Genomic DNA, 23,614 nt, shown 5'->3' with positions numbered 1-23,614 from the left:
TGATGGTGATGATGGTGATGATGATTGCAGTCTTACTGCTGCAGATAAATCCATTCATCCTCACCCGCTGCCGCGTTATTCCCGAGCGCCGAATGCGGAAACACTGCAGAGAAACGGGTTTGATCGAAGCGTCGACGTGCGGCTTTGAAACATTAAGGCTAAACCCCTCATTAGATCGGAAATGACAACGCTCAACAGTTTAAGTATGTTCTGCTGCATCTGCATACGCCTTTTCAAACTCACGAAAACAGAGAGCATAGTTATTTTCAGCATTCTAGTTGAAGGTTTATATAACTTCATATATATATATATATTACAGCCTGAGCTTAATACAGCCGCAGCTCTCCCCACAACCCCACATGCTGCAGCGCTGAACTACAACGAGACGTGACAGGAACTGTTGTTAACTGGTTTCCTGCAGCTCTCTCAGCGCTGTCAGTTAAACCAACGGGGAGGGGATTTTTGTCGAGATGATTCTGGGATGAACGTGATCCTCCACAGGGATCTTTTGGCTTTTGTGGACCACGAACCGTGCCTGAGCAGCTGACCCACTTTACGCCGTTTACCGTTTGTTGACTTTGCTTTTTTGTTAAGATGCTTCAATGGGGGCACTCACGGGGGCCGGATTGCGGCTGCTTACTGTAAAACTGTAAAAGAAAGGAATTAATTACCTTATAAAAATGTATCGACAGAACACAGGGTAATCGGGAAGTAATGAGAGCAATTAAAGCACAATGAAATATTAATAAGGGCGGATTTATCTGCTCTGTGCACCAAGTCCCACAAATTGCTCTTTGTCCCGAGGGGGAACTATGGCCTCTCTGAATGCAGTTTGCATTCCTTGGCAAAGGCGAAAGAGAAAAATTCAAAGAGGCATAAATTGTCTTGTTCCTCCATAAACACTCTGCAGATAATTTCTGTGCTGCTCTCCACTGTCAAATAAGTCATTGGTGTAATGAAAAGCTGTGTGTGTGTGTGTGTGACCGGTGGGTATAGTTAGCCGTGGAAGCGTCGACCGCATGGGGATAAAATGCCATTATATTGTTCATTTCAAACCTCCGCACATAATGATGAAGACATGTTTCCGGGCCCAGGCAAGAACCCCGGAAAGTGACGAGCTGCAGATGCTCACAGTGAGGCAGGAAAAACACACACTGGCGGTGTTCACTGTCTCCACGCACTCACATTCTCCTCCAATGCCTTTGTGCTAAATCGGCGCTGAAAGCAAGACTTCATCTGAACCTTCGTTGGCCTCAACAGAAGACAACTCTCGACATTTAGTCTGTCAGACTACAGGAATGTGGATTTTTATTGGTTTGTATTCAAAAGAGTCACGCTAGAGCAGTCTTTTCATGGCTGGAACATCATTTAGAAAATATTGTCATTTTTCGCTGCGAGACGCGCTACTAATCAAAGCTGGTCTCAACTTTTTATCTAACTAGAGGGTCACTTCTACAGCGACTCGGCGACATTGTAGCTCGTAGTGTGAACGCAGCTTAACACTGAGCAAAACACACACTGTGTATAGAAGAAGTGGACGAATCATTGTGACGTCATCCATTGGTTTGTGGACTGCCGTTATGAAGCCTCTAGTTCGGCGTCGCCATCTTGGAAAATGGCCGCCGCCATGTTGGCTTTTTTTTGCATCTGATGAACAGAAGTTATCATATTTTGAATGTAGAGGAGTGACGTAGTGACGCTAGTAGCGCAAGCGACCTGTCAATCACTGTGTAGCCCCGCCCCTAGAGCATCCCCTGCTTTATGGTCTGTTTGACTCGAAATGGAGCATAATGTACTAAATGAACATCATGCTGTATTGAAGAAGACTGTAAACTAGAGATTGAGACCATAAACTCATGTTTACAATGTTTACTGAGGGAATAAATCAAGAGAGAAGTAGAGTCATTTTAGACTAGACTTCTATACAACCAGAGGAGTCGCCCCCTGATGGACACTAGAGAGAATGCAGGTTTTAAGACACTTCACTCGGCAGAACCGGAGGTTGCCGCCTGGAACCAAACAGCGGCGGCGTAATGCTGCCCCAGTGTGTCATTTATAGCATGCTGGCATTGAGACAACACAAGAGACATGAAATGTAACACAGCAGAGTACGATTAACAGCCTCGGCGTCTATAGTGACTACCTCTGCTGCCTCTGCTGCCGGCTCTACACTGGAGCAGCTCTCCATCTACAGACCCACGTATTAAGACGAGCATTTTGAGCGAGTGTAACAAATCTTCTCTCGACAGTTTACTTTAAATGAACAGTTTAACATATATTGTTTCCCTCCTGTATTTCTGTAACCTCTTCTCTTTCTTGCTGGTGGACTACGCCCGTAGATCGCAACGCTGCCACTGCTAAGATACAGTGGATTGTTCGTGAGTTACTACGAGGCAGACAGGTTGAGGGATGACGAGGGTTTTCCGTCTACCTCGTACAAATCACCCTTCCTTAATAGTCTAACCTGTAATCGTTCTCTTTCATGGATTGGCACCGAATTGATTGTCCAAATTACGGAACGAAATGTCTTTTAGTTTCCAAATATGGGATGATTGCTTTTTTCACTGGATGGTTGGCAACCCATACGGTAACATAAATACTGAGCGTTATATTTTGTAATATCAGCACGTTAACATTGTAATGTGGATGTTAGCATGCCGGTGTTTTTGCTGACTTCACTGCTCGGCTACGTGAAATATGACTGTTTTCACAAATGAAGGTCGAGAGCAAAAAAGACAAACCCCCGTTAGCTCGGGCAGCCTGTACAGGCGACGAGCCGCCGGCTGTGCTGAACGGCATCTGTCACCGGTTGTGTCAGGCAGTTGAGGTAGGGACCGGGATCCGGTTCACAGTGTTTGAACTCTGGACTACAGAATAATGTCCAAACAGCTGAGAAAATGGCAACAACATCAGTGTCGGACGCTCGCTCTATAATGTGTGTTTTCTTCCCCCCCCCCCCCCCCCCCCGTTCAAATGGAATTTCAGCTTGCAGAACATTAAATGAAGCTATTCAATCTGTTCGGAATTCAGTAGTGTTTGCTGAATCATGAAAGCACCTCATGAACATGGCGTATACACACACACACACACACACACACACACACACACACACACACACACACACACACACACACACACACACACACAAACAGAAGGAAAGTGAAAGCCAAAGACGCAGTGATATGTGGACAACGTGGGGATGAGGTTATTATCAGTGACAGTTTTTATTAAGCTGCCTGTCTCTAACACGCTGAGACTGATTCCCCATCTGAGCGTGGCTTTTTGACCCTTTCATTAAACACAGCAATGTGAATGAACTGATGGAGGTTTAAATGACATTTTAAACGACTCAGCTCTGCAGTGTGTAAACCACAGTGCAGAACGATGCTAAGCTCTGCCAACCTTTCTGGCTTAATGCAGCTAAAACATACGGGTCTCCAGTCTCACTGTGGGTATGCTTAACATAACTATATTCTTGTATGTAGTTAAATAGCACAGGTTCATTCTAAAAAAAAATTCAACATTAAACTAAATATGTTAACACAAAGACCAGTTTCTAGCTTTTTCTGGGAGCTTTGCTTCCTTAGCAGCCCTAAAAGATAACGTTTCCCTACAATTAAAACTTTAAAACTGTTTAAAACTGCCGGCATGAGCCGGGAGGAAATGCACATCCCCTCAAAACGTAATTGAGAATCCAGTTCAGTTGTGTGGGAACTACATTTTGTAGGAGACAGGTTTGCTCCAAGACCCACATTTCATATCTTAATACAGGCTGTCCTCATACAGCGTTCACAGATATATATATCTTCAAAAATGAATGCGCTGTATTTAGTAGATGATTCGTAACGTCTTCATAGGATAGTTGTATAAGTTGTATGAGGATTTGTTGCTCAAGATTGTTAATAAATCCAGTAGGTTGACCTACTAGAGTTAAGCTACTTCTATTTCTCTGGTGTCTCTGTTGTATTTTGTGACTTTGTACAACTTCATCTAGTTTTAATGTCATATTATTGTGTTAAATAGTAACCCATGACCTATTGTAGCGACTCAACACTCAGTCAATGATGTATTTTCCCTCACATTTCAGTTCATCCAACATGGTGGTGAAAAGATTTTTCTGTGAGTTGTTTGTCACGGGTGCAGCTACTGCAGCAGGATCCACACACCTTGCCTGGCCATGCATACAGTCTCTTTTCAAAATAAAATTCCATCAAACTGGTGTAAAATAAGTCAAAAGGTGTCTTGTGGTTTTACACCGGACATGAATAGGGGTCTCCTGTGTGAAGGTCTTTTGTTAGTTTGACCTATCCAACCTCCTCTCCCACCTCTCTTTACACCACGTAGCTCTGACTCTCTAATACTGACGTAGAAGCGCTTACATTGGCGTGAATTGAAAGCCCTAAAAGGTGCATTGTTGCGTCAGTGTCAGATGTAAGGGGGGGGCCGCTGACCGAGCACCGTATTTGACGGATCAAACATTCAGGGACACATCTATGTGGCCTGAGAGAATAACACTCGGCAAACACAGACTTAGTCACCGCAAAACGCTGATTTCAGAGTAGCACAGATGGGGAGTGAAGACGACGGCTAAATAAGCGCGCTCCGTTTTCTGCGGCGCCTCCTGGGCTTAACTGCGTCCCACCTGCGCAGATCCATCCATTTGTTTCGCCGACAGATTTCGGATGCCGTCAAGCTGTGGCGGCCTGCATGCAGGCCCCAAATCCCTGTTTGTTTTCTCCAGGTGTCTCAGTGACACCCTCCCCCCCCCCCCTCCCTCTCTCTCTCCCCGGCACACAGTGACTCATGGTGCTATGCTACAGGGCCAAATGCTGAAAAATAATGGCTCCCTCTGCAATTATCAGCAATTATCCTCAGCTTGTGAGCGTGCTGGTGGAGACAGCTGCCACTGGGATCAGTCGGGTCTCTGCTGCTCAGCCTGTGGTGTGCTCGCATAGATGCGGGATGGAAGCAAGGATTTAATTCAGTAAGGACTGTAGGACAACGTGACCTGGTTAATTGAAGCTGTCAGACTACGACACAGTTGCGTGGTACTAACACAACAGGACCTCACACATTTAGGTAAGCAGAACAAAAGGTACCGTAGGACAGCGGAGGGTCGGCAACATTGTCGACGTCCCGATATTTAATATTCACGGTATTTACTAGTGCTGCATGTCTCCCGTCAGAACAAACCAATTGGCTTTAAACTGATTAACTGCACTACAGTCTAACTCACAGTCTACTTTATTGTAGGCTTCAAGTCAAGATGTTTTGGGTTGAGGCTGTCGACCAATCGGAATCTGTGTTCCTGACTTCTGGACCAATCAGAGACTGTGTTCCCAAACATGTGGCAGCTCTGATCTCAAATGAATTGACCGTGTTTGGGTTTCACTGATGGTACTCAACAGAAATGAAAAAAAACCTAAAATGGCACTGTAGAAGCAACTGAAACTAATGACTGTTTGTGTCAACACGAGTAATACAGCCATGCTGTGAAAACTCTATGAGTACTTGGGCAGCAGCGCTTTGAGTTCGATGCCAATGTCAATTTGCTCCCAATGACAACGCTAACATGCTGACGTTTGCTAATTAGCTCCAATCACAAAGGACAGCTGACTCTGATAATGTTATTAGTTTTGCAGGTAAATATTAAAAAAAATTTGACCTGATGATAAGGGAGACATGAATACCGTCCACCAGGGGTCTTCAACGTTTTTCAGGCCAAGGACCCCCAAACTGATAGAGAGATGGAGCAGGGACCCCCTACTATTATTATTATATATTGTATAAAATTGTGTTTTATGTTAAACTGGGCCTAGTGCCATGTATAAACATACCTTCTTATTGTGCATTCAATACTAAGCTATTCAAATAATACACAGGTTCATATATTCATGTTTTTATTTTAAACATGTGCAAGGAGTGAGTAGCTTGGCTTTGCATCTGCCATTTATAAACATACCTTGTATGATAATCATGCATACAAGATATTCAAATTGACGTTTTTATTTTAAACATAAATGTGGAAACGAAAATTAGTGATGGCCTATTAGTACCACTGCCACGCATAAACATACCTGCTATCTTGCATACAATACTGAACTATTAAAATAATGGACAGATTCATGTTTTGAAAAAAAAAATTGTCTAATCAACCAAAAATTTTGCGGACCCCCTGCAGTACCTCCGCGGACCCCCTAGGGTCTTTGCTACTGAATTTATAGGAAGAAGCTCAGTTTAACAGGGATTTAATTCATAGCCGGGTCAGCAATATAAAGCATGAGATTGTCTGCATATGTGGACAGTTTGTGTTCTACTCCAGGTCCCAGCAGTCTCTTGAAATGAGTCTCACAACTGAGCTTAATTGCAAAGGGTTCGATGGCAAAGAGGAGGCCCAGTGTGGAGTGGGAAATGTGCAGATTCATCATTATTGGTTCGACTTCGTTCTGTAGGGAAAGACTATTACGATTAAACCCACGTTAAGTAGTTTACACCCGTCCAAATTTAAAATGGGTTTGATATTAATAGACTGAAACTCTCTGGCTCACAGTTCAATGTTGTGTTCTTTAAGTATTTGTGTCTAACACCGTATTACTGCCAACCGGATGCTTTTTCTATCTCCTGTTTCTGTTCTCCCTCACCCTCTACCCCCCCCCCCCCCCCCCTCTTTCCCTCCCATATTCTCACCCTCCCAGCATCATCTCCTCGGATGCAGACAGCCTCATCTCGACAGAGTGCAGCCGGCATTAACGTCTCCTGTTCCGTTTGTGATTGCGCAGCTTTTCATACAAGACAAATTCCTGTTCATCAGTCACACTTTAATTTACATGTCGGGCGTTTTGCTGATGCCTTCACCCAGCGTGACTCTCTGACTTGCAAACACGTAGAAGAAGCTTACATTTTTTTTTTTAGTTCTACAGCGTTATGGCAACCAGTGGTGGGCAGATTGCAGCAATACTATCAAGAATCTGGAATTGTTTCATGTGATGAAATGACAGACGTAACATAAAAAGCTGAGACAGAAACAAATGAAAGGGCTTTTACAGTCCCCAGTCATGCATCCCGGGATGCTAATTTGCATATTTATCATCTACAGACAAGTTTTGTATTTGTCTACTTTGACGAAAAATAACAATTTCGGTTTCCCACAACTTCCTAATGTTTGATAACTTCCCTAATTCCCTGGCTTTCTGGACTGGTGGTGATGTGTGGAAAAAAAAAAATTGCCCAAACAAGACCAAAGGCCACAGTTGCCTTTGAGCGTGGTACATGAGCGTTGCTATTGTGGAGACTTCCCGAAATGGGTTTAGAAGAACTGGTATGTACACAGCTGATAAAGAAGCTGGACGTGTTTGATCCAAGTGAAACCATTGAGATAGCTCAGCAGCCAGAACATCCAGAGTAGAGCACTACCACAACGGCACCGTGCCCTCCATCCAGCACAGCAGGCATCCAGTACGGTGGCCTCCAGTACAACAGTTACCGTTAGCAAAAGGCACATTTTCAGAAAGTGTCACATTTTAACAGAACAACGTGACTTTGCTAGAGTGTGTTTGCACTTGCAAGAACATGTGCAAACACGATTACTTCTTAAGTGGAACTTGAGAATGTTGCTGACACAAAGTATCTACATGAGTCCTTGTTTTCCTCCTCCTCCTCCTCTTTAGTCACCCCCCCACCTTCTGTATCTGAATTCCAAATGGACATTTCCAAAGGGAATGTCCCTTTTTTCACCATTGCAGCTACATTTTACTTTAATGCCTACACAGAGGCAGCATATGACAGTATGAAACATGCATGAGCCGCGTCTGTGTATGTGTGCGAGAGAGCGACAGAGGAGCAAGGCAGAGATAAAGATGGCGTGGGAGGGTGGGTGGTTCTGTCCTTTGTTCTGCCTGAATGCCTCCTCCAGCGCGGCAAACGTCTATCCTGCTGCTCTCCCACTCGTCCTCTGTCTCTGCATGGACATGCCGCCTGCATTAAGATGGAGGGATTACATTTCTGCCTCCCCGCAGATGACAGACAAACCTTCGACTCGAGTCGTTTCGAGGGGTTTAATTTCTTTATGGGCAGCTTCAGCTCTGGTTTGATATAAAACCGTAATCAGTCAGGTGAGATAATCTCCCTTTGTTTTCAGTGCAGCTCAAGCTCACCTGGAGGACCTTACCTGTCTGGGAAAAAAAAGTGAAGCAACCAATAGAGAACTACATTCGAAGCCCATCATGTGAATGGAAGATGTTTGCTAGATAATCACTGCCACTGTGCACGCTTACAATTACTATTTTTGCTTGAAACCAAGACTTTTCACGCTTAAAACACAGGTTTTATGGAAGCGTCAGCATGATCAAAGTGAAGTGCTAAGAACTCCTGCAGCTCCACGCCGCTGCCGGCATCAAAAACTAAACCTAAGTGACAGAAGAGGCATCTCACAGAGGTATAACAGCTGTTTCCAGAGACACAAGTGCGCGGATAAAGGCACCAGCATCACGCTTCGAATAAGTTATTTACACGTACACAGGGAGACAAAGCACTTTCAAGGCCTGTGTTTTGTATTATTGAGTGGGTCAACGCGATGGTGAGAACTTAACATTTCCGTATTCATTCTATGAATTCGTAAAGAGCCTTTTATAATTTCTTAAAAGCCATACAAGGATCTGATACTCCACTGTAGTTAATTAGGTTTGACGGTAAAACAAGTGGTGAAAAGTAGTGAATGCCAAAATTGAAATCCCGGCCAAGTAAACAAACATCTTGAACTAAAAGTTTGATCGGGCCCAAGAGACTTTGAGGAGGGAGACTGCAGGTTTGTTATTCCTGATAACGCTCTCTGTTGTTGTTGGGGGGGGGGGGGGGGGGAACTAAGAGGAGAATATCCCAAGGATACCTGCAGTAATGATGTGTCTGTTTTGGACAGTAATGATGAAGCTGATTAAAGCCACACTGATTTATGTATCGCTCCCATCAGAAAATGGAAGCGAAATGTGATATGGGATTATCGCCAAGGGTGAAAACAACTGCAACCACAACATTCACTGATCCACTCGGATGATTAGAGGAGGGGAGTGTGTGTGTGTGTGTGTGTGTGTGTGTGTGTGTGTGTGTGTGTGTGTGTGTGTGGTTGTGTGTGTGTATAAAACCCAGCAGATAAACCTGAAGATGTATGGTGGACAAGCCGTTATTTCGGGTTCCTGAAATGTAAGGTTTTCATCTGACAAGAACATGAAATATTTCAATTCTCAAAATGAAAGAAAATGCTATCTACTTTTTAAAGCTCCTTGTTCTGCGCTCTAGATGTATTTGGACATGTATAGTTCTTCTGCAGTGGATTTGTTACCAGTCACAAGTTTCATTTAGACATTTTCAAAGATCAAATTGAGATATTTCTAACTAATCTCACCGGCAAGAATGAACCATTGAGCTGTGTAGTGAATCCAACTAGAGATATCTCCATCGTAGAATGGCGTAGAATAACCAACAGTTACCATTAGATAATGCCTCATTTGCATATTTAATGTACTTAATGTAATCAAATAGGGCAGTTTCATGGTGATATATTACCCAATCAGCGCTAACCTAACAAAACGTCTCTTTAAAGCCGTTTTCTCCAAATTAGTTTTTTTTCTCAGACTCAGATCCAGAAATCTCCACTTATCTCTTTACACTCCTCTCTATATTCTGAAGGTTTTTAAGGAGGGGTATGTTCATATATCATTCATAGCCTGATCTATGCAACATTGTACTCCTATAAACATGGAGGAAATTGATTTATTTTATGACTTTTGACAGTATTTTCTGATTTACGGCGCGATCTAAAAAGATATCCCAAATTCCTTCTGTAAAAACATTTAACTCAAATATACCACACACACACACACACACACACACACACACACACACACACACACACACACACACACACACACACACACACACACAAGAAGCATAGCTGTTGTGTCTGGGAATGCCACACACACACACACACACACACACACACACACACACACACACACACGTGTATCAGCTTTCATGTTAACACTCTCATCCCACTGAATCGCATGCAAATTGTGAAATATAGTTCAAGGCACTATGTATCATCCATTCTGTGATGATACACTTTACATCTCAGTGCCTCTGTAGTCAGCAGACTGTAAAATGCCCTGACTTATTAACTTTTCAAAGCTAACAGGCATGACAAGAGTAGTGTTAGTGATTTAGCCGCACCATGACAATGCCCACATGGCCCGCTGTGTGTTCTCATGGCAGCGTGGAGACGGAAAGCTGGTATCACGCCAGGCAGACACACACACAGTGTTTCCATATGGTGGTTCCCCTAAGAGGGAGAACATATCTGCTGCTATGCCAGACTGCCTCTGTGATCCGGTCCACTGGGTACTGGGCTGCTTTACACATCAGCACATTGTACCATGTTTTCGTGCATTCACGTTCACCTAAGCTGTTCAGTTAGAACAGCAAATGTTGGAGCAACGTTTCATTTTAACATGGCGGCCTATGGAGCCAGCTGCTGTTTTTGGCACCGCGATGGTTCTATTTCTCAGCGCCAAAAGTTGCAGCTTCATTGTCACGTCATCCGTTGGTTCGGTCCGATTTGAAGCCTTGAGTTCATCGATTTGACCGTCGCCATCTTGGATTACGGACGTAGCCGTGATGGCTTTTTGCAACCTGTCAATCACAGTAAGCCCGCCCCTAAAGCATCCCCTGCTTTATGGTGTGTTTGACTCTAAATGGAGCATAATGTACTAAATGAACATCATGCTGTATTGAAGAAGACTGTAAACTAGAGATTGAGACCCTAAACTCATGTTTACAATGTTTACTGAGGGAATAAATCAAGAGAGAAGTAGAGTCATTTTAGACTAGACTTCTATACAACCAGAGGAGTCGCCCCCTGCTGGACACTAGAGAGAATGCAGCTTTAACACACTTCCGCATCGGCTTCACTTGTCAGAACCGGAGTTTGCCGCCTGAGTGCCACCTGCTCACCGGGAGCACTAAACATTTACACACATTCACACACAGATGGCACAACCATCTGGAGCAATTTGGTACATGGCTGTCGGAGGCATGAACATTTTATAGCGATATAATGCATGGCAATTTTTTCATAAACGCATAACATGAAATCATTTCAGATTTGTGTTTTTTTTTTTTAGTTGTTTTTTTTTAAATTTCTACCAAGTGTTTCACATTAATGTTTCACAATAAAAGCCTAGCAGGAAAGGGAGGGATCATGACCATTCATTGACAGTAGCTTAACAATAAAATAAAAGAAAACGGAAAAGTCGGCATGATTGGAATCAATTGAAGAAAACAAGAGAAATCAGAGCAGACGTGATGAAGTGATGAGTAATGTGTCCACTTGTCCCTCACGGTGAATACAGTTCTATCTCATCTCTTATCAACCATCTCCTCACTCGTGCAGGAGTCCAGCTTTTGTTTAGAACACAAGCTTTCATTTAACATCTTACAGGATGAGCTGAACTGGAGACTGGAAGTTGATTGGGTTTAGACATTATATGTTAGTGTGGGTGGTTCAAATCAAGTCTGAGGGACTCGGTGAACATCGTTGATCAGCCTTTTAAATTGACCCTGATGACGGGTGAAGACATCGCGCGGCGTAAAACATCTCAATGAGAACAAGGAGCACTGATGATCTGGTCAGAGTCAGCGCAGGAGGAAACCAAAGCACAGCTGGCATTTAACTCGAGAGTGTGCCGCTGTTCTTCGGTTGTTCTTGTAGCGTCTTCTGCCTCCGCCGGACGGGTAGGCAGCACACAACGACCTCATGGCGTTTGCGAGACTGTACTAAATTATTAGTACAGTTAAACTACAGCGTAAAATAAGACTACCACGCGATCCCCACTAGCAGAACATGTTGCTATATTTTGTCCTTAGGTGGTGCTAGAGGAACGTTCAACGAGCGGCCGAAAAGGATTCTTCTGAAGTTTCAATAATTAGTATATTGGCATCCAAAGACATTACTTTAATTTTGAATGACTCTACAACATACGTCTTATGTGTAACGCCAACTTTGAGTAACAGTGGTGTTCCCCTTGTGTAGAAGATAAAGCTAAACCTAGCCATACAATATAAATAGCGATATCTATATTTTGCAGGTAGCTTTTTAAACCTAGCTATGTAGGTGTGTTGCCTAACTAAGTTGTTTCCTGTGAAGTTTATTTTGAAATTGACTTTCGTAGGAAAACGCACGAAAAATGAGGAGCAACTTTTGGTAACTTCAATTTGGCCGAACTTCAACCAAACTGTAAAATTATTTTATATACCCATAATCATCATGTTTCATAACCAGCTTAAAAAACAACAACAACAACACATTGCCACTGTTGCGCAAGATGGTTGCAATAAGCTGCTTATTAGATTTTTGATATTATGTGGAAACTTTGACTGATTGTGGTTCAATGAAAGTCCACGGTAGATTTCGTGGAAATAATTTAGTTTTGATTAGTTTCCCAGTTACCTCGCTATGGACCGTGTTGGCTATCTGGAACATTTGAGCTGGAGGATGTGCTGAGACAAAAAAAAAAGCTCAGACACCAGAATCACAATCATCCTCTGACGCCCCTGAATATCCATATCACGTATCATTTCAGTTGTGCCTGCAGATCTGGACGCATCTTGTCCGGACGTATATAAACAGACACACTACAGCAGTCACCTGACTAATGGAGTCATTAGGCTCACTGTGCTCGCACTGCGCTGTAGAGCGTGTGAATGAATATACATAAAACGGGCTCAGGTCAAACACAAAGCAGATTTTAAGGAGGTATTAATTCAACTGATGCAGATTCAGCCTGTGTGGTGCAAATTGAGGCAAAGATTGAAAGCGTTTGACATAGAGACGAGTGTGAGACGCCACCCAGTGAACTGTTTTCACGTTCCCATTCAACAGGAATTCAAGTGGGTATTCTCAGTCAACGAGCCGACAATCGACGGTCTGATGTAACGCGCTGTTGGTGAAGAGGCATTTGAAGTAACGCCATAGACGCCGTCTCTCTTTTCTCCCTGGTGATTGAAGTGTTTGCAACAGGTGACGTCGGTGTGGAGGAAGAACGCCGTTTGTGTTCAGCAATTAACCTTGACGGAGCGCTTCCATCTGATGCTAACAGGTTCATCCTCTTCTCTTGTCTCCTACACACACACACACACACACACACACACACACACACACACACACACACCGACTGGAAGCTCTGTTGTCTCTCGCCGAGGAGCAGACGGAGGCATCTCGCACACAGATGTGCGTCGTCAGCAGGAATGCAGTGGACCTCGATGCGTTGTGTGACGTTAGAACGTAACATACTTCACGCGGGACACGAACCTCCATCCGCCAGCACTAGACCAGGACTATCTACAGCGTCCGACACCGACGTGGGTTGGTTTACACTGCAGTGACTGGAAAGCCCGGTGCGTCTCATGCAGCCGCTAAAGGGTGAACGTGCGCCGCCAGTTCATTGTGATTTGACTGTCAATTGGACACGTTGATAACAACGTTTGTCCCTGATTTCATTAAAGTGCGTCCAACGCTCCCGGTTATGCATTCCGGCATCGTGTAATTGGTTCATGACATTAAGATATCTGATGCCGTACAGGCTACAATATAATCACATGTGTGTTTATTTTTTAATCTTAATTACACCCAGAGAGGGGCAATAAAAAAAAGGTGCCTTATGTCACTCATTCACCTACAGCGACAGTAGCTATTTACATACCAACTGGGCTCTGGGTTAAAGAGCTAAGTGGTCAATACCGCTCTCTCTCTCTCTCTCTCTCTCTCTCTCTCTCTCTCTCTCTCTCTAACACTGAACTTGAACGTCTGTATGGTCATGTTAGACCACGTGACTTGGCACCATGTTGTTACTTTGACTGTGGCGGACAGTAAGACATCTCATCTCGGGTGAAAACGTTGCGGCGCCGAAGCCCTCCAGCAGCCACAGAGCTGGAGGCCGCTCAGGTTCTGCAGATTGCTGTAAATAACCGTTTATCTAGCAGCTCTTTATTTAAAGTTACGTAACGCGCCGTATTTCACCTCTTTGTTGTGTAACTGTGTTGTTGTTTGGAGATCTTGTGGGAGGGTTTTTGCATTTTTTAGGGGATGGTTCAACACAAGTATGAGATTCCCTTTTGTTCAAATTAAATATACCTTTTCTTATCAAATTAAATACATGATTCAGCCCTCCTCCATAAGCCAGTGGTAATACATGGTTACAAAACATCTTAATTATTCTAAGCACTTACGCCTGAAAGTAAGAGGCTGTTAGAGAGAGAAGAATACAAATTATGAAAAAAGCCAAGGGAAATTATATTATTTTTGCAAAACCTGGCAATCATTAGACGGCACATTTCTGTATGTGTGCTATTTATAAGGCGGCGAAACAAGTTTCAAAGCACACATCGGCAACATTAAAAGCAAAATAAGGTCTGAGAACAAGTCTGAGAATAGATGCAGCCAACCAAGAAAATACACGTAGCGGGGACGAGGTAAAAATATAAAAATCAACTCTAAAGGCTAAGGATCAGGGCGGAGCGGAGTCTTTCTTTTTTTTCTGACGAGAGTAAATTAGAGCGAGTGGAGGAGGAGGATGTGGGAGAGCACGGGATGATTCAGTGGAAGCCGAGGCTATTAGACGTAGTCGGCGGTCTTATCGCTGGATGTTCAGCCGATATTTTTGGAAGGGGAGGTGAGGGAAGCCCTCTTTCAAACACATTAGAGAGACATTAAGGGCTTTGAATCAACTCATACTGCGCTATTTTGACCAATTTATTGGAGTTTTAACGCTTGATATCTGCAGAGAATTAGACTACACGTCTGGTGTGAGAATATCCTGAATTACAGGGGCCACGCTAATTAACCGGAACACAGCGGAATGGAGCAAAAAAAAAAAAATCAGATGATGTACTGTGTTCAATTCCAGTCAAGCGTTCCTGTCTATTAAACAAATTAATTTACAAAAAAAAAAAAAAAAAAAAGCTTTGATTTCCTTTTTTGTAACAAGAGTCTTCACATCCTTTCTCTGTGTGATCCAGAGTGGTGGACAAATTAATAGGAACACCTGACGGTAGAATTCAGCTGAAACAAAAGAGTGTGTTTGATTGCAGCTAAGGCCCTGCTGATCAAGTCATGTATGGATTCAAACATTAGGGTTCTCATCTGACTCACCTAGAGTATACAGGGGGGAACGTCTGACAGTAAAGGAGCAAAACATTGCGCTGTGTTTGATTTCAGTGAAGGGTTAAGCAGTAAGGTCTGTCAGTGCATCGATCAAATGAATGCATTATTGATTATTCATTTTTTTGGTTCTCACCGCTGACTCTCATATTACACAGGTCTTGGGGAAATTAACCTAAATTCAAGTGAGCGTGAAAAAGCTTTTTTGCGCAGTTGAGGAACTTTCCGCCGTTTTTCTTCGAATGCGATATTTGAAAATGTGCATAACGGAAACGTGAACGTAATCTTCACACGTCTCTGCTGTCTTCCCTGCGCGTCCTTCTCTGTCCGGAGGACGACACGAGTTGCCTGTTGAGCGAGAGAGACCCGTCTCCCTGACCTCTGACCCCTGCAACCGCCTGTGGCGCTCTGCCTTTTTTCCGGGGCCCGAGCGAGGGTTTCCCTCCACCCTCGGTGGTGGGAGGGGTGACTTTGATCTGCCAGAGCCGAGATCGCTTCAGCTACAGTCTCTCTTGATTCCGAGGGCTGATAGTCGGCAGCATGAAGGCCGACAGCCGTAATGCCAGCTGACAAACTGAATCAGCTTATCGGTGAACCAAACACTGCATCAGAGTAAGCAGTGGGAGTCCGTGTTGCCGAGATTTGCTTGTCACTCGTCTTGCTCTTGAGCAGGTATGAAGGGTGACAAGCCAGTTTAATGTAGAGCAGGTCATAGAGTGTTGAACACAACATGGGTTTTTGAAGGCGGAGAGCAAAGTCAATATCTTTCTACTGAAGCTGTCATGTATTTAGTGTGCCCACTGAATATTTATTGACATCAGAGAGGCCTTTGTAAAAAAAAAAAATGCAGTCAAAGAAAAAACCCTTGGTGTTTGTTATTAAATACTTTGATTATTAGGAGCAGGCAAGATAACAAACGTTTCACAACATTTGCAGATAATTTCCTCCTTAATGACAAGTTTCATTAATCAACAAAAAGTTGCATCCCACATATGAGAATGCAACTGCCCTGTAGGATTGCAACTGTATCTGCAATTTGCGAGAGGCAACGACTGGTGAAACACGACGGCCACGATCTGAGATCTGCGCGTGAAACCAGTGCTTTAATGTTTTTTAATGCACTGATCAATTTTGAGATTTTGGGCTATTTTGCATTCATAACGTTCTTCTATCAGACGAGTGGAAAGAAAACATCCAAAATGCACATTTACATGTTTCATTTGACTACTTTGTCTATTTTTGTCTGTAGATTTCTCCTAAATTCACCAAAAAATCCTTAGATTTGCGTCTTTAAATGTGACATTTCAGAAAACTGTAATACAAAAAATAATTCCTTAATGTAAGGAAAGTTTCATGGCGATATATGTCATTAAAATGTTGCACCCTATTCACCTGAATCCTTTCGTGAGTAGCTACAAGGTTTTGACCAGTTCCAGCTGTCAAATAAGTGGCATCATATTTAGTGCAATTTTAATATTTGCCCAATAAATTGGCAAACTGATTAGTGTAACTTAAAAAAAAAAGAGACAAAAATAGGAACATTTGAATGTAAATGAGATCAACCGTGTGAGTGAAAGGGAAAACTCCTTGATCCTTGACTTTCAGCATCTCATTTGCATCAGTCTTGAGCTGGAGATGAACTAAAAGGCAATTTGAAAAAGGAAAAAAAAAACGACAGCTTTTGAAGCCTCCAGCTGATGGAGTTTGTCCATAAGAGGATCCAACTCAACACATGGAAGGTGTGCCAGAGATTGTGTAAACTCGGCGTTGGTGCGTTAAAAATCCTCACATTATCCGTGAAACATAATCAGAAGGATTTCAGCCCGGGAACGCTCTGAATTTCATGGGCAATTCTCAGATTGATCCACTCAGCTGCAATTGCTGCTGCGGCTCTTTAGGGATAAGAGGACTCGACAGAAAGAATGCGACTGAAGAAAGACATGAAATCCTGTCTGTAGAAAAAAGCCTCCCCTGTGGCTTTTTAAAACTTCAAAGGGAAAGCAGTTTTATAGGTCTGAAAGAGCAGTGGGGTAAGACAAAAAGAGGTTAAACCTCTAAAATAATGCTTGTCGAGTTATCCTGTGCACCATATATGAGTTCCTGTAAAGACACATTAAGTGGTTCTCGTTTCAATTCTGTTGAAGTAGATATGAAGTTGCATCATCCTGTATGGTTTGAGGTTAAGTTCAGTTAAGACAACATGCAAAAACACCATGGAAAGCATTTAAAAAAGCCTAAATATTACCGACAAGTTGTCAGGAGCAATGGCAGGAGTAGTGTGATGTCGATATAGAGCAGGGGTTCTCAACGTTTTGGTGACTTGAGTGCCCTGGGCCTATTTTTAGGCCTCTGCTCGAAAGTTGCATAGCCATACTAAAATGAGCATAGTTTTGCAACTAAGAGCTGTATTTTTATAGTGTTGGTGTTATAATAAAGGGAACACTTGTGAGATTTGTTCAGATATGTAATTATCAGTATATATTTTACTTGTTAAGAGTAAATTAGGATGGCACACAGCACAAATTGAAAATTTTAATTTTCGCCTAAAAAAAAGAAAAAAGAAGCAATTTCAGGATATTTTCTTTTAGGAATGATGTAGCTGCAAGCTTTAAACCTCTCCCAGATCATAGCACAATATGTTAAGAGTCTCTCTGCAAAATTTTACTTTGATAAAGTGAAGCATTCAAAAGTTAGAGAGGTTTTAGTACAGAGAGGTCAGGCGAGGTCATTCAAAGTTTGGCATCATGTTGAGAGCCTAAATCCTATCTGAGCTTGTTTATATGGGACTTTGTCATTTCTCTTCCAGGGGCCTTCCAGGGCCTATGATTGGTCGATTTGACCCAATGAACCTTCCCTAGACGCATCAGAGCCCTTGCTATTGAGACAACACAGCGTGACTTTGATTGACAGAATCGTTAGCCAGTTGCTAGCAATCTCTCGAGCTAACGGGTGTTGGCATTGAATGAATTAGTAAAAAGTTAAAGGAAATGAACTTGTTCAATCTAGTGCCTTTTGATCTATCTTTCTCCAACCTGAACCATTTCCGTCACAGAACCATAACGTCAATCACGGTTTAGTCGCCACAAGCAGATTTCTTTACTCCCCCTCCATGTAGAAATAAGTCTCCTCGGATAATTTGCAAACACACAACATAGACATGAACTCGATAGATTTTTAAAACTAATCACAATTTAAATTGGAAATTAAATATTGGTCTGAAATATCTCAAAAAGAGATTTTCCTCATTTTGTTCGGTATCACTACATCGCCACACATTTAGAGCCATTAATGCTCAGTGGTTTGTAAAAAAATAGACACCTCTGGTGAATGTGTGGTGCGTTCAGCATTCCTCTCTCTCCGACTGCGTTGCTCTGGAAAGCCTCCTGTCCTACCTGGTTGCTTCAGATTGATTTGCCGTTTGAGGGCTGGGTGGTGATGCATGGCTGCCCTCTCCGGATGAAAGAGGCATCTGCCGTCAATGCCTTTAGAGTCAAGCATCTGTCATTCCTAAGGACAGCTTTGGATTAGCTTGAAGAGCGATGAACCCCACTGAGCTCCCACAGCACTGATAGATCCCGGCTCCCACGAGAATCACCTCCGCTTCTTCTAAACCTTCTCCGGCTTCACTGCGCAAATGTGTTTCTCTATGATTTGTCTTCATTTCTATGAGCTATTTTACTTCCATTTAATTACAGCAGCAGTTAGTTCAGATTTAAGATAAGCAAATGCAGTCGGTAGGGAAGGAGGACAAGAAAACACTTGTGGTGTATTTGGGAGGAAATTAAGCAAGTGGCCAAGCTCATCTGCTTGATGAGGAGAGCTGCTGAATGACAGAGTGCTGCTGGAATGAGTCCTGAAACCAAGGCAATGAGTCAGCATTTTTACCCCTTGAATTTAAAAAAAAATGGGTTTTTGGTTAAATGCCTGAAATCTGTGGTTAAGGTCTGTGGTTAAAACAAGCTTCAGTAATTTTCATGGATTCTTCTACGGTATAAAATATGTCAGTATACCCGTCTTGTACATTTGATCAGACTTAACAAAGGCGGTTGCTAACAAGTGGCTAAATGACGTCATCAGGCCGACTGGTCTGCACCGTCATGTGACCGTGGTGTAGTTTGTTTATAGGCTAACCTTAGCTTAGCTTGTGCCGATTTCATTTAACGCTTCAAATGAAAAAAGTGGTCATTTTGTGAGGATTATTGTGCCGAACAAAATCTTCACAAAATGACACTTTGTGTTTCCAAAGGCCAGTGGAAAAATCCCGTTGGCCTTTAGTCGAGATAACCGGTGCGATCTAACGTCCGCTGTTTGGCCTACAATGACACATCATCCCTGCAGCTCTATTGAGAACGTTTCCAGCCTCTGACATGGGCAGGAGGCTTGTGGCAAACATTGATTTATATGAAGTACAAAAAGCAGCCGCCTGCGGTGTTTGTTCCTACCGCTCTGCAAGCCTGTGGACGATTTTAGCTTCTGCTTTCCCTTTTCCTCCCGGTCTTTTTTCACTGCAGCTTTTTGGATATGTGAATCCCAAAAAGAGTGAAGTCGGCCTCGCCAATCAGAGGTAATGCATTCCCAACGTGCATCCTGTGCTCAGCGCTGCCAATCAAAAGGAGTGCACTGAGGGTCAATCCCAGCTCAAGCAGCTGTCTGATTCGCAAAATCAGATAACAAAACAAGAAATCCTAAATAGGATCAAAAAGTTCAGGCAAATTTGAGAAATCATCTCAATAATTTCAGCTTTTGCTGGCATTAGATTGGGATTAGTGTGTACTCAATCGTCCCACGACTACAGTCCCTTTGGTGCTCTCCCGATCTATCCTCTGGGGTCACCGTCAAGCAGTGTTGTAGTCAAGACCACCAGAACCCAGACCAAGTCATGACCAAGACCAGAGTGCACCGAGACCGAGACAAGAGCAAGACTTTGATTAGTCTTTGATTAGGCTACGCTGATATGATCAGTATTTGTAGAATTAGATTCCAGCGGTGGCTGCATGGGACTGTACATCCTGTACTCATCTGATTCCAACATTTCCAATAGCTCCAGGGCGTTGTCAAGTCCAAACGGCAGAATGAGATGGAGGTAAATCGATAGTCATAATTTCATCTAACGAAATACACTGCTTCAATCCATATAGGTTGGCGTTTAGTCTTTCAAAAGCAACATTTTCATCGCACAACACCACTGGCTTCTCCAAATCTGCCGGCGAGATGACACTCTGAGTCGGATGCTCCCTAAATGCTCCATGCACTTTAGACCGAGCACCTTATATTGTTTAAATAAGGGCCTGATTTAACCTCTGAAATACAGATAACAGCTTGGTCTCTACAAAGTTCCATCCTCAATATGAACACCTGTGTTCACTGTATCTACCATTCTTACTTGGTTGGGTGTAGTGGATCGCAGCCTCTGAGGGCTGCGAGGCAGCCTTGAGATAGCTAGTCATGTTGGACTATGATCTACGACAGAAGGCTCTCTCTCCTCAGGTACTTCCTTTGCACGGCTTGTGTTGTCGGGTTGCATTACGGCCGGTCACAGGTTGTCGGTTCTTCTCTTTGTGTCTCCGGCGGTTCTTACCTGCGCTGTGCTGTCTCTCTGCCATAGGTTCACTCACGGGCTCAGCCCGGTAATCACAGCCTCCGCGCCTCTCGCTCCCACACCGACAGAAACAGACGACCTGGAGAACACACAAGACGACAGCGCACCTTTGGCTCAGACATGCTCCGTCACACGACAACGAGAGTCACACACACACACACAACGGGCTCCCTGCAGGAACACGCACTTAAACGCAACCATGCCAGAGTTTTCACACGCTCAAGTGCGTATCGTTTTATAAAGCTGCTGAACCCTTTAAAAGGAATAGTTCATAACTAATCCGGGACTCCTGGACGTTACATAACACACAGACATGAGATCGGTCCTCTCATCTCAACCCTGTAAAGAAAGCAGATGAGCATATTTTCAAAAATGTCTCCAAAATCTATCCCTTTGAATCTCAACTTAGATAATCTATAATAAGTAAAAACCACATCGCCGATTTTATTGTTGTTACTCGTGGCAATGCATTGAGCAGATTCATTTGAAACGTCCGCACTTCATAACGACTACGGCTGGAATTCTGATACCGATCATTATTGTATGATATCACAATGTAGGTCCAATGTAAAGACGTGCGTTACCTTGGCAACTATAGGTTACAGTGGCTCACAATGGGGCCAGTGCGCACTCCTATCAAGTCTTAACATATGTTGTGGACAATACTAAAAAAAACCAAACATATATTTACAGTCTATGGTGACGACTGTCGCCAACTCCTCTCTTCTCTGATCTGCACTTTGGTGGACAGTAAGAGAACCACGTCCAGAGAGACTTTAGTGAGACGTACAGCGGTGACTGACCGACAACCGTCAACGGACACACACACACACACACACACACACACACACACACACACACACACACACACACACACACACACACACACACACACACACACACACATCACTCTGCCCCACCACACACTTGAGGAAATAAATTGAAAGTTGAATTAGATGTGGAGCTCGAATAGCTTCCAGCCTGTCCAGCGATGATTAATAGAGTAACAGCTGGGGCTGCAGTGCAAGAACCCCCCCCCCCCCCTCGAGATCAGTTCCTGTAACCCCAGTGTCACTGTAACAAGTCTCACTGGACGCTCTGCTGAGGAGGAGATGGATGGTAACAACCTTTTACAGCTAATTTACACATTTTACATTTTGAGCTATTTAGCCTGTGTTCCTATTCAGAGTGAATCACAATGTTAGCTTTAGCTTCCGGTCCCACACGGAGGTGTGCATTTCCTTTTTCTAGTTGTGACGTCTGATTTCTTTTCCAACCCGACCCTTTGTGCCGTGTGAGTTCACAGACTATATGCTTTTTGACCAACGGTTGCCCTCGGAGGGGATTTTGCTGCTGAAAATATTTCCTCTGGCTCGGGAAGAGAGCGCCGCTAATAACATGGGTGGGGTTTTTTTTTTTTTCTGTCCTCGTATCAATATGTGCAAATCCCGTCTGGCAGAATAAGCCGATGAGATGCATTGACACGGCAGCCCCGATCCCCACGATCATTCAAATAGGACGCGATCATCCAGTCGACCTGTAAGAGACCAGCCTCATCGCGCCCCGCATCTGCATATTCATCCGACATGTAACACCCGTCCTTACTCTGTGCGGCGTCAGATTCTGTCAGTTCCATAAGACGAAGATCGAAAACCTCGCATCTCACGCGAGGGTTAAAATTAAAACGTGTGGGGAACAGATTCTAGGTGCAATATGAGTCTTTTTTTTTTTTATAGGTTCGGGAGAGTGACGCAATCGCACTCTGCTTAAAAGATAAACCTTTTAAGTGAAAAAGTAAAAAACCTGCCGCAGTCTTCAATAAATAATCAGTGGCGTGCCGTAAAGCAGCGCGCACAGAGGCCTGCCGTCATCCAGCCACACCTGTGTTCAACATGCATGAGAGCGACTGAGCATGAAATGAGATCAGTTCCTGTGTGGGATATGATCTGAGGCCGGTGTTGACTATACCGAAGCACGATAATGACGCACTTAAAGCTACAGTGTGCGGCAACCTCACGGCTGCAACCTTGGTGATTCTCATACGGCCAAAAACTATCCATATATTATCCTCTCCACCGACTATATCTCATTTGATTATTAATGCTGATGGTGCATCGATGTAGCTGGTTGAGATGGAGCTATAGTTTTATACACTAGAAGATAGTACAGTCCAGTGGCTCCCAACATGGGGGTCACAAGATGAATCTGGGTGATAAATGATGCGAGCGTTCAATGTTTCTTTTTTTTTAAAAATTGTAAAATCTGCAAAGAAAAATGCCGCAAAGGACAAAACGTCCGTCTGAAGTGTGGCGGAGTAGAGGCATAAAGAGCAATATATTAGAAAATACTCAAGTGTAAGTACAAGTATGTGAAAGCTGAACGGAAGTGCAGTACTTGAGTGAATGTGCGGCGCTGGCTGTGGCATAACAAAGCTGTCACTTCAATTTTTCAAGTTCAGAAATGACACCCAGTCTCATGTGGGATTGATGCCACTGGCACTAGAAAAAAAAAACCACAATGACTTACTGTACCATTTGACTTTTTAAAAAAAAAATTTTTAGAAAAAGATTGCACCACAAACACCTTTTCATTGTCATTCCGCTCCGGTGTTTAGCTTGTCACTCGTGGGCATCGAAGGCCTGTAATCCTCACAAATCAGTGCGTGGAGTCAGAGAGCAGGGACGGCGTCTCACATCCCCGCGGTAATGAAGTGTGTGATCAGACGCGGGGAGCCGGCGACGCTCCGCCAACGCGTGTTAATACATTCCGTGCCGTGGGAGGCCTCCCCCCCCACCCCACCCCACAAATGA

At 43.6% G+C, this 23,614-nt stretch overlaps 1 protein-coding gene across 3 annotated transcripts in view; it reads right to left on the bottom strand.

The window, feature by feature from the left end:
- Positions 1-23,614, bottom strand: part of lrfn2b (leucine rich repeat and fibronectin type III domain containing 2b) — a 76,446-nt gene that overhangs the window by 27,698 nt on the left and 25,134 nt on the right. For 2 of the 3 annotated variants that reach the window (XM_068709011.1, XM_068709012.1), the window contains one exon: positions 20,784-20,883. The gene's annotated coding sequence lies outside the window, so the exon portion shown is untranslated. The other variant, XM_068709013.1, reaches the window with a different exon arrangement.

Source organism: Cebidichthys violaceus, unplaced genomic scaffold (genome assembly GCF_023349555.1).
Source record: "Cebidichthys violaceus isolate CVI_PGR_0920_01 unplaced genomic scaffold, fCebVio1.0.p SCAF_14, whole genome shotgun sequence".
Lineage (NCBI taxonomy): Eukaryota > Metazoa > Chordata > Actinopteri > Perciformes > Stichaeidae > Cebidichthys > Cebidichthys violaceus.
This window is presented reverse-complemented; position numbering and strand designations above follow the sequence as displayed.